The sequence below is a fragment of the Heteronotia binoei genome, chromosome 16 (assembly GCF_032191835.1).
Source record: "Heteronotia binoei isolate CCM8104 ecotype False Entrance Well chromosome 16, APGP_CSIRO_Hbin_v1, whole genome shotgun sequence".
NCBI lineage: Eukaryota > Metazoa > Chordata > Lepidosauria > Squamata > Gekkonidae > Heteronotia > Heteronotia binoei.
The window spans coordinates 17827214-17835214 of NC_083238.1; the positions used below are offsets into that span (position 1 = coordinate 17827214).

At 44.3% G+C, this 8001-nt stretch overlaps 1 non-coding gene across 1 annotated transcript; it reads right to left on the reverse strand.

Moving 5' to 3' along the window:
* Nucleotides 1–354: 354 nt before the first annotated feature.
* Nucleotides 355–426, reverse strand: TRNAP-GGG (transfer RNA proline (anticodon GGG)). The gene has a single exon. It is a non-coding gene; the product is annotated as a tRNA-Pro (tRNA).
* Nucleotides 427–8001: the final 7575 nt, after the last annotated feature.

Consider the following 8001-nt stretch of genomic DNA (forward strand, 5'->3'; position numbering starts at 1 on the left):
ACAAAGTAGAATTTTTGCTCGCAACAGTCCACAGCTTAGAGGGAACATTGACCTTGGACATACATGAAGCTGCCTTATGTGAATATATGAACATCTGAAGCTGCCTTCTACTGAATCAGACCTTTGGTCCATCAAAGTCAGTATTGTCTTCTCAGACTGGCAGCGGCTCTCCACGGTCTCAAGCGGAGGTTTTTCACACCTATTTGCCTGGACCCCTTTTTGGAGATGCCAGGGATTGAACCTGGGACCTTCTGCTTCCCAAGCAGATGCTCTACCACTGAGCCACAGCCCCATTCATGGCTCTCCAGAGTCTCAAGCTGAGGTTTTTCACACCTATTTGCCTGGACCCCTTTTTGGAGATGCCAGGGATTGAACCTGGGACCTTCTGCTTCCCAAGCAGATGCTCTACCACTGAGCCACATTCCCATTCATGGCTCTCCAGGGTCTCAAGCTGAGGTTTTTCACACCTATTTGCCTGGACCCTTTTTTGTAGATGCCAGGGATTGAACCTGGGACCTTCTGCTTCCCAAGCAGATGCTCTACCACTGAGCCACTGTCCCTCCCAGAATCAGACCCCTGGTCCATCAAGGTTAGCATAATCTGCTTTGACTGGCAGTGGTTCTCCAGAGCCTAAGGCAGAAGTCTTTTACATCTCATAACACCTGATTTGTTTACCCGGACGTGCCGGGAATTGAGCCTGGGACCCTCCATATCACAAGCGTGTCCCACCACTGAGTCATACCCCTTCCCTCACCTACTCGGAATCCTGTTCTAGATACAGTTTTAACATTCAAGTTGGTGATATACAGTATGGTCCCATGAGCGCAGCTGGGACTATCGATTTCAAGCAAGGGAGCAAAGCATGATGACGTCAGAGAAATCAGCAAGGCCTCTTTTAAAGTATGCAGCCTCTTTGATCCCACGGGTGAGTCACCAGCTTTGGATTGGGAAATATCTGGGAATTTTGGGGGTGGAGCCTGAGGAGGGCAGGGTTTGGGGAGAGGACTTCAACGGGGTATGAGGGGGCGGTTAGTGAGGCTGCGGCAGAATTTCTGGCTGACATCCTTAAATTTAATGCTGACCATGTTTGAATGCATCCGTAAGCTCGGTTTCGTTTTTGATTTTATCTCCAATGTTTAAATTTTTATATTCTGTGTATTTTTATTTGAATCTATTATGCCATCAAAGGTTTGGTATGGTACGGTATGGGTATAATGCCCATAGTTGCCACCTTCTGCCCACCTGTCCTTCAATGCAAGTAGCACAATGTTGTTTTTTTTACTGGCTTGCCACCTGTTTTAATAACTGGATTAAACTGTTGATGGTTTTATGATCACAGAATCGCAGAGGTCTCCTAAGCAAACCCGCTAGTTTTATTGTTTATATTTTTGTTGTGACCCACCCTGAACCCACCTGCAGGGGAGGAAAGGACCGAAAGAAATGATTTAAAAATAAAGAGGCCCTTTTCTCCAGGTGAACTGATCCGTCACCTAGTGACCGGCTGTAATCCCAGGAGATCTCCAGCCACCACCTGGAGGTTGGCAATGCTATGAGTAATAAAGTCTTTTTAAAAAAACTATTTCAAATATACTAAACATGGACAGAGCTTAGGCTCTCTGTGCAGGGGGCTGGACTCGATGACCCTAGAGGTCCCTTCCAACTCTATGATGCTAAGTATGAGGATTGGAACAATGGCGACTAGTAGTAATCTACAGCTGCTGGAGCACTGAAAGATTCCTCGATGGGAATATATTCAGTTGATGTGTGATGGTTGGAGCTTTGTCTATTGCAACAAGTCCCGTCTAGAAAAGCATTGGGGAAATGGACTACAGGTTGACAAGTTTGTTGGTGGCGACTACGGAATATCCTTGCCTGGTTCCTTTGGACTATTATGCAAAGAACTCTTTGGACTCTAATTATCATTAAGGAGGTTTTCAATCCATATATGGCACATATAGCAGTGCTTACTATGGTGTACATGAGAATATGAGCATTCATGATTGTAATATATGATGATTATAAGCAGGGCTTTTTTTGAGCAGGAACGCACAGGAACACGGTTCCAGCTGGCTTGGCATCAGTGTGTGTGGCCTGATATGCAAATGAGTTCCTGCTGGTTTTTTCTACAAAACCCCGCGTGGAACAATGGTGACATCAGGGGGTGTGGCTTAATATGCAAATGAGTTCCTGATGGATTTTTTTCCTGCAAAAAAAAGCCCTGGTTATAAGTAATAGATTGCATAAAGTGACACACAAAGACTTTCTTGCATTGTTTTGAGATAGTTTGAAGTTTCGGTTTAGTGAAGTGTGATTGCGACAGCCTTTTGGCTTTTTTGTTCTTGACCACCTGGAGGTTGGCAATGCTATGAGAAATAAAGTCTTTTTTTAATTGTCTATTTCAAATATTCTAAATATGGGCAGAGCTCAGCCTCTCTGGGCAGGTACAGAATTGTGTATTCATGTCCATGTATTGTCCGAATGGGAGCCACGTCTCTAAATAATTATTCTGGGAAGGGTTTTGTGCTGCCTTGATCTATGAAGAGATTTTGGCCATGGGTAGATATCATCACCAAAACCTCCATACGTGGCAAGTTCTTGTGTACTTCTCCCCACTTACCTCCTCTGCTCATGTGTAAAATACAGGCTCAGAGTCTTGAGTGAAAATCCACTTGTTGTGATAGCTGAATGTAGGTGCTCAAGAAAACTGGGGTTTGTTTCTTTTGCGCTGTAGGGCAAACAACAAACACCCAGTTCTGTTTGGCTGAAGGCCTCTTTATTAACAATAACCCGGGCTTTTTTTTTTTTTTGAGCAGGAATGCACAGGAACACAGTTCCGGCTGGCTTGGTGTCAGGGGGTGTGGCCTAATATGTAAATGAATTCCTGCTGGTGATGTCAGAGGGTGTGGCCTAGTATGCAAATGAGTTCCTGCTGGGCCTTTTCTACCAGCAAAGCCCTAACAGTAACTATTGGGCAGGTAACTCAGCTATTGGAATAAGGAACACATGACTAAGCTCTTTCTAGAGCAGGGGTCCTCAAACTTTTTAAATAGGGGGCCAGTTCACTGTCCCTCAGACTGTTGGCGGGCCGGACTGCCGTTACTGTACAAGGCCGCGGGCCGTCAGTTCTCCGTCTTCTGCATCTCTCTCCCTTCCCCACACCACACACCCCGGCCTGGGAACTCACCTCACCTCGGTATCACCTCACACTCTGTCTCCGCCGCCTCAGCCCAGTGCCGGAAGTGTGCGTTGCTAACGCGAGTTTAGGTCGAACGTCACTTCCGGTCTGATTTTGCCATAACCCGGCGGGCCGCATAAATGTCCTCAGCGGGCCGCATCTGGCCCGCGGGCCGTAGTTTGAGGACCCCTGTTCTAGAGCTCTAGGCCTGGGTTGTCCTGGCCTGGTTCTGCAGATTCTTAGTAGGCCCAGTGGGGTAATCATCTTACAAGGGGGAAATCGTATTACATGGGCGTCTTGATTTCACTCCTTTGTAAAATACCATACAGCAAGGGTGGCCAACGGTAGCTCTCCAGATGTTCTTTGCCTACAACTCCCATCAGCTCCAGCCATTGGCCATGCTGGCTGGGGCTGATGGGAGTTGTAGGCAAAAAACATCTGGAGAGCTACCGCTGGCCGCCCCTGCCATGCAGAGAATTCTTAGGCGTTGGCACCTGGTTAGTGCTATTCTGGGTTGTGAGAGACCACCGTATGTAGGATTCAGGAGGACAAGAAACGTTAGGGATATGATAGGGCAGGTGTGGCCAAACTTCCTTAGTGTAAGAGCCACATAGAATAAATGTTAGATGTTTGAGAGCCATGAACATCAGATGTTTGAGAGCTGCCAGGCAGGAAGGAGGGAAGATAGATGGGGGAGAGAGGAGTGAGAGAGAGGTGGAAAGAAAGCAGCTTTAACTTTAAATGCATTTTCCAAGCTGATAGTTGGCTTGGCTTGGAGAAGTGCTTTTCCAAGTTGGCCAACGGGGTGGTGGGGCTTCAAGAGCCACACAACATGTGCGAAGGAGCCACATGTTGCTCTGAAGCCACAGTTTGGTCACCCCTGTGATAAGGTATTCTAGGATGACACAATGGACTGCAGCGATGGTGGATTTAAAGGGGCACCATCGCTGTGGAAGATGTTTGATATACCTGCAGCCACTCCTCTTAATAATTCAGGATCAGTACCAACAAAAAACATTTGATGGAGGGTAACTTAAAGTCCATAGGTTTCTCTCTTGGCGCATTGCTGACCCAAAACACCAATGCTGCAAGATCTTTAATTAAGCAAAGAGTTCATGACATCGAACGCCAGCTAGATTTAATAAGAAACCCAAACTTTATGATTCCTGAAAAATATAGATATACTACGAACATGGCCCGATATCTTAAAAATATAGAATACCCCCCTTATAGAAGGGCTTTTACTCTTGCCAGATGTGATATTATGCCATCTAAGATAACGGAAGATATCGAAGGATCCCATACAGTGAAAGAATCTGTACATGCCCCATTGGTGAGGTGGAAACACTGGAGCATATTCTTATTCATTGTCCCCTCTATATGGAAGTTAGGGACAAGACAATTCTCCCTATTTTGGAACAGTCTAAGGTGTTAACAGATAAGATACCTCTGGGGAAACTGCTGGTTGATGAAATATCAGCAATCACTAGAGTGACAGCTAGGTTTTGCACCCAAGTGATCAAACAAAATATTAGTTTTAAATCATAGGAGCTTTCTCTTTCGGTGTAGACTGCTGCTATTTACCAAAATTTTATCTACATTTTAATGTTGTTGTATTATATGGACATGTATTTTAGTAATATACCTTTGACAGATTTGCACTTTTTATTACTGATTGATCTGCGCTTTTTACTTGGTCTTATGACTGTTATAATAAACACTGACGGACTATACCTGCAGTCTCTTGAGACAATGGAATTAATCCCACCCCAGGGGGGGACCTGTCATTGATTTGAAAAGTTATACCTCCTGTGCCACAAAAAAATGTTGTATATGTGGTCATATGTGACTGTAAATTAATTTACATAGGCGATACAAATAGATCTGTTTGCTTCCGAATTTTGGAACATCAAAGTTGCATGCACAATAAGGAAGCACTTCTTGTCCGTTTTTCCAAGCAAAAGCACTCTATAGACGGTTTTAAATATTTTATTATTTATAAGTATGGAAAGAGAAACGGTGGCTCAGTGGTAGAGCATCTGCTTGGTAAGCAGAAGGTCCCAGGTTCAATCCCTGGCATCTCCAAAAAGGGTCCAGGCAAGTAGGCGTGAAAATCCTCAGCTTGAGACCCTGGAGAGCCGCTGCCAGTCTGAGAAGACAATACTGACTTTGATGGACCAAGGGTCTGATTCAGTATAAGGCAGCTTCATATGTTCATATGCTTCTAAAAGCATGGAAAACATGTTTTAAGGCGAGGATGTGCAGAAAATTTTATTAAGAGAGGAGGCCTGGTGGATTCAGCAGTTGAATACTATTACGTCACATGGGCTAAATTCTTCTTTGGATCTCTCCGGTTTCCTATAAAAACTGACAACATTAGGCTAGTCTGGCAATGTATGCTTTTAATTACAGTTGGAATACTGTGTAGCAGTAGAAAAAGTTTGCTAGCATTTTAACAACTTCCCCAGATGGGAATAATTAGGTCTTTAAATTTATGGCATCTTAGATGTAGCACCACTGAAACTTGACAAGTCAGGGAAAATAGCCGGTTCAGTTTGTGAATAATATTAATTATAAGCTTCAGTGAATGGAAATATCATTCTATGGTGTCTTTGGATTTTTGAAAATTGTACCAGTAGGGTGGGTACTTATTATATTGAATTTTTAAAGTGTTTTGGTCTGTCCTGACCTGGAAAGAGCCACTGGGGAAACTGACAGTTTAAGTCAACAGGCTCATCGAGCAGGACCGAAAAGAGACAGGAGTCTTCCTCAATAACACAGCTGCAAGAATTTGGACACCACATTAGCCCTTTGAAGGACTAGTTGGAATTACCTTAGGAGGCAGAAATTCCTGAAGCATGGATTAATTCCTGTTTAAAGAGAGACTCCATTCCAGAAGTCTTCGTATCGACTTCTATTTATGGATTTTCAGTGATGATTATTTGAATGTAAACAGTTCAAGGAAATTACGGATTTTTTAGTGTAATTTTTTATATTAGCTTGGATACAATTTACTATAATTGGATTTTGTGCAGATGTGTAATATGATATATGAAGCAATATAATTGTTATATACTCATACATGCATGAAGTATCTATGAATTAGTTTTATTGGTAATTACTGAATAGTGTTTGTGGCAGCCAGGGGCTTCTCCATCACTCCCCAACTGGGGAATAACAACCCTAGGCTAGATGCAAATAAACATAAAGTGTTTCTCTCACCATTCTTCCACCTGCTTTCAGGATACTCTTAACAGATGCAGATGGAGTAAGATGCCACCTGGTGCAAATGTTATGAATCGCTTCTATTAGGCAATGGGCGGGATTACAGAAAGGCTATGTTGTACTTCTGGAGGTTGGGCTTTTCTTTGGCTGTTTTCACACTGACCTTAATCAGCAGCGATGCCCCTCTTCACCGTGCAGGATCGGCGCGGATTTCGCACTAATTGCCGCGGAGTACCCGGAAGAGCCGGAAAGTCTCGCGGCTTTTGCGGCGCAAATGGAAACTGGTTTTTGCCGGTTTCCGTTTGCGCCGCAAAAGCCGCGGGACTTTCCGGCTCTTCCGGGTGCTCCGCGGCAATTAGTGCGGAATCCGCGCCGATCCTGCGCGGTGAAGAGGGGCGTCGCTGCTGATTAAGGTCAGTGTGAAAACAGCCTTTGAGTCTTTCCCCCAGAGTTTCTAGCTGAGTAAAAAGGAAGTGATAGTTTCATATGAATATGCCGATGGGGTAGTCAACAGGTCAGTTTTTAATTATTCAATAGAAACTGGATAATTAAAAAACTGAGCTATTGATTACCCCGTGGGCATTCTCATATGAAACCATCACTTCCTTTTATCTGATGGCTATCAGCAAGTGCTGACATAATTTATTTACTTATTTATGGTTTCATTAGGTACATAGTCTTTAGTTTTATCGAAGGTTTTAGTCACTGATAACCGAAAGATTCCCCTCCCACACACATACACGTCTTCTTTTTTTTGTAAATAGGATCCTTTCATCATTTAGTGAGTTTGGGCTTTTAGATTAATAAGCAAATTATTAGGATGTGGAGGAAGAGGAAAGCAGCACAGGTGCTGTAAATATATTCAACGTACAGGTCAAAACAGGACAAGTAAAGCATCCTTTTGTTGAACTTGATGGCTCAGTGAATTGAACACTGCAACTGGGCCGGCTTTCAATTACAGTTCCATGAGATCTGAAGGACCCACCTGGAGGTTGGCAACCTTCAATCTTCTACTTTCTTGATGTATTGGTCATTTAAGTTCCCATTCCCCTGGCCCCTGTGGGGTTTCCCCACATTTTGGGGCCCCCAACCTGCCAGCACAGAGATGGCCGGTGGAGGGAGCCCTGCCCCCAAAGAGCTCCATCGTCATCCAATGTGCCTAGCAGGATGATATCACCCAGAAGTGTTGTCATTCCACCGGGCAAGCCATGCGGGCACCGTAGAGGGTTTTTTTTTACCCAAATGCTAGAGTGTGCCCTGTACAACATGTCTGGCATGATGACATCACTTTTGTATGAAGTAATTGCACCGTGCATACTATGTACTTGTGAAAAAAGTCCCCTGCGAGCAGCAGGTAAGACCTGGCAACCCCACTTCACTTTATCAAAGATTTCAGGTTTTCACGGCTGGTAACATCATTAGGGTTTGTAGAATCTTTCGGGCTCAAGTGCCGTGTTCTACTGGAGAAAGTTTTCCTTCCAGACGTTTCGTTCTCAGCTGCGGAGAACATCCTCAGTGGCGTTGCAGCCGGAGCAGGCGCTCTGACCTTCTTGGCTGCTTTGCATTGAGCGCACTTCACTTTGCTCTTATAAGGCATAGAA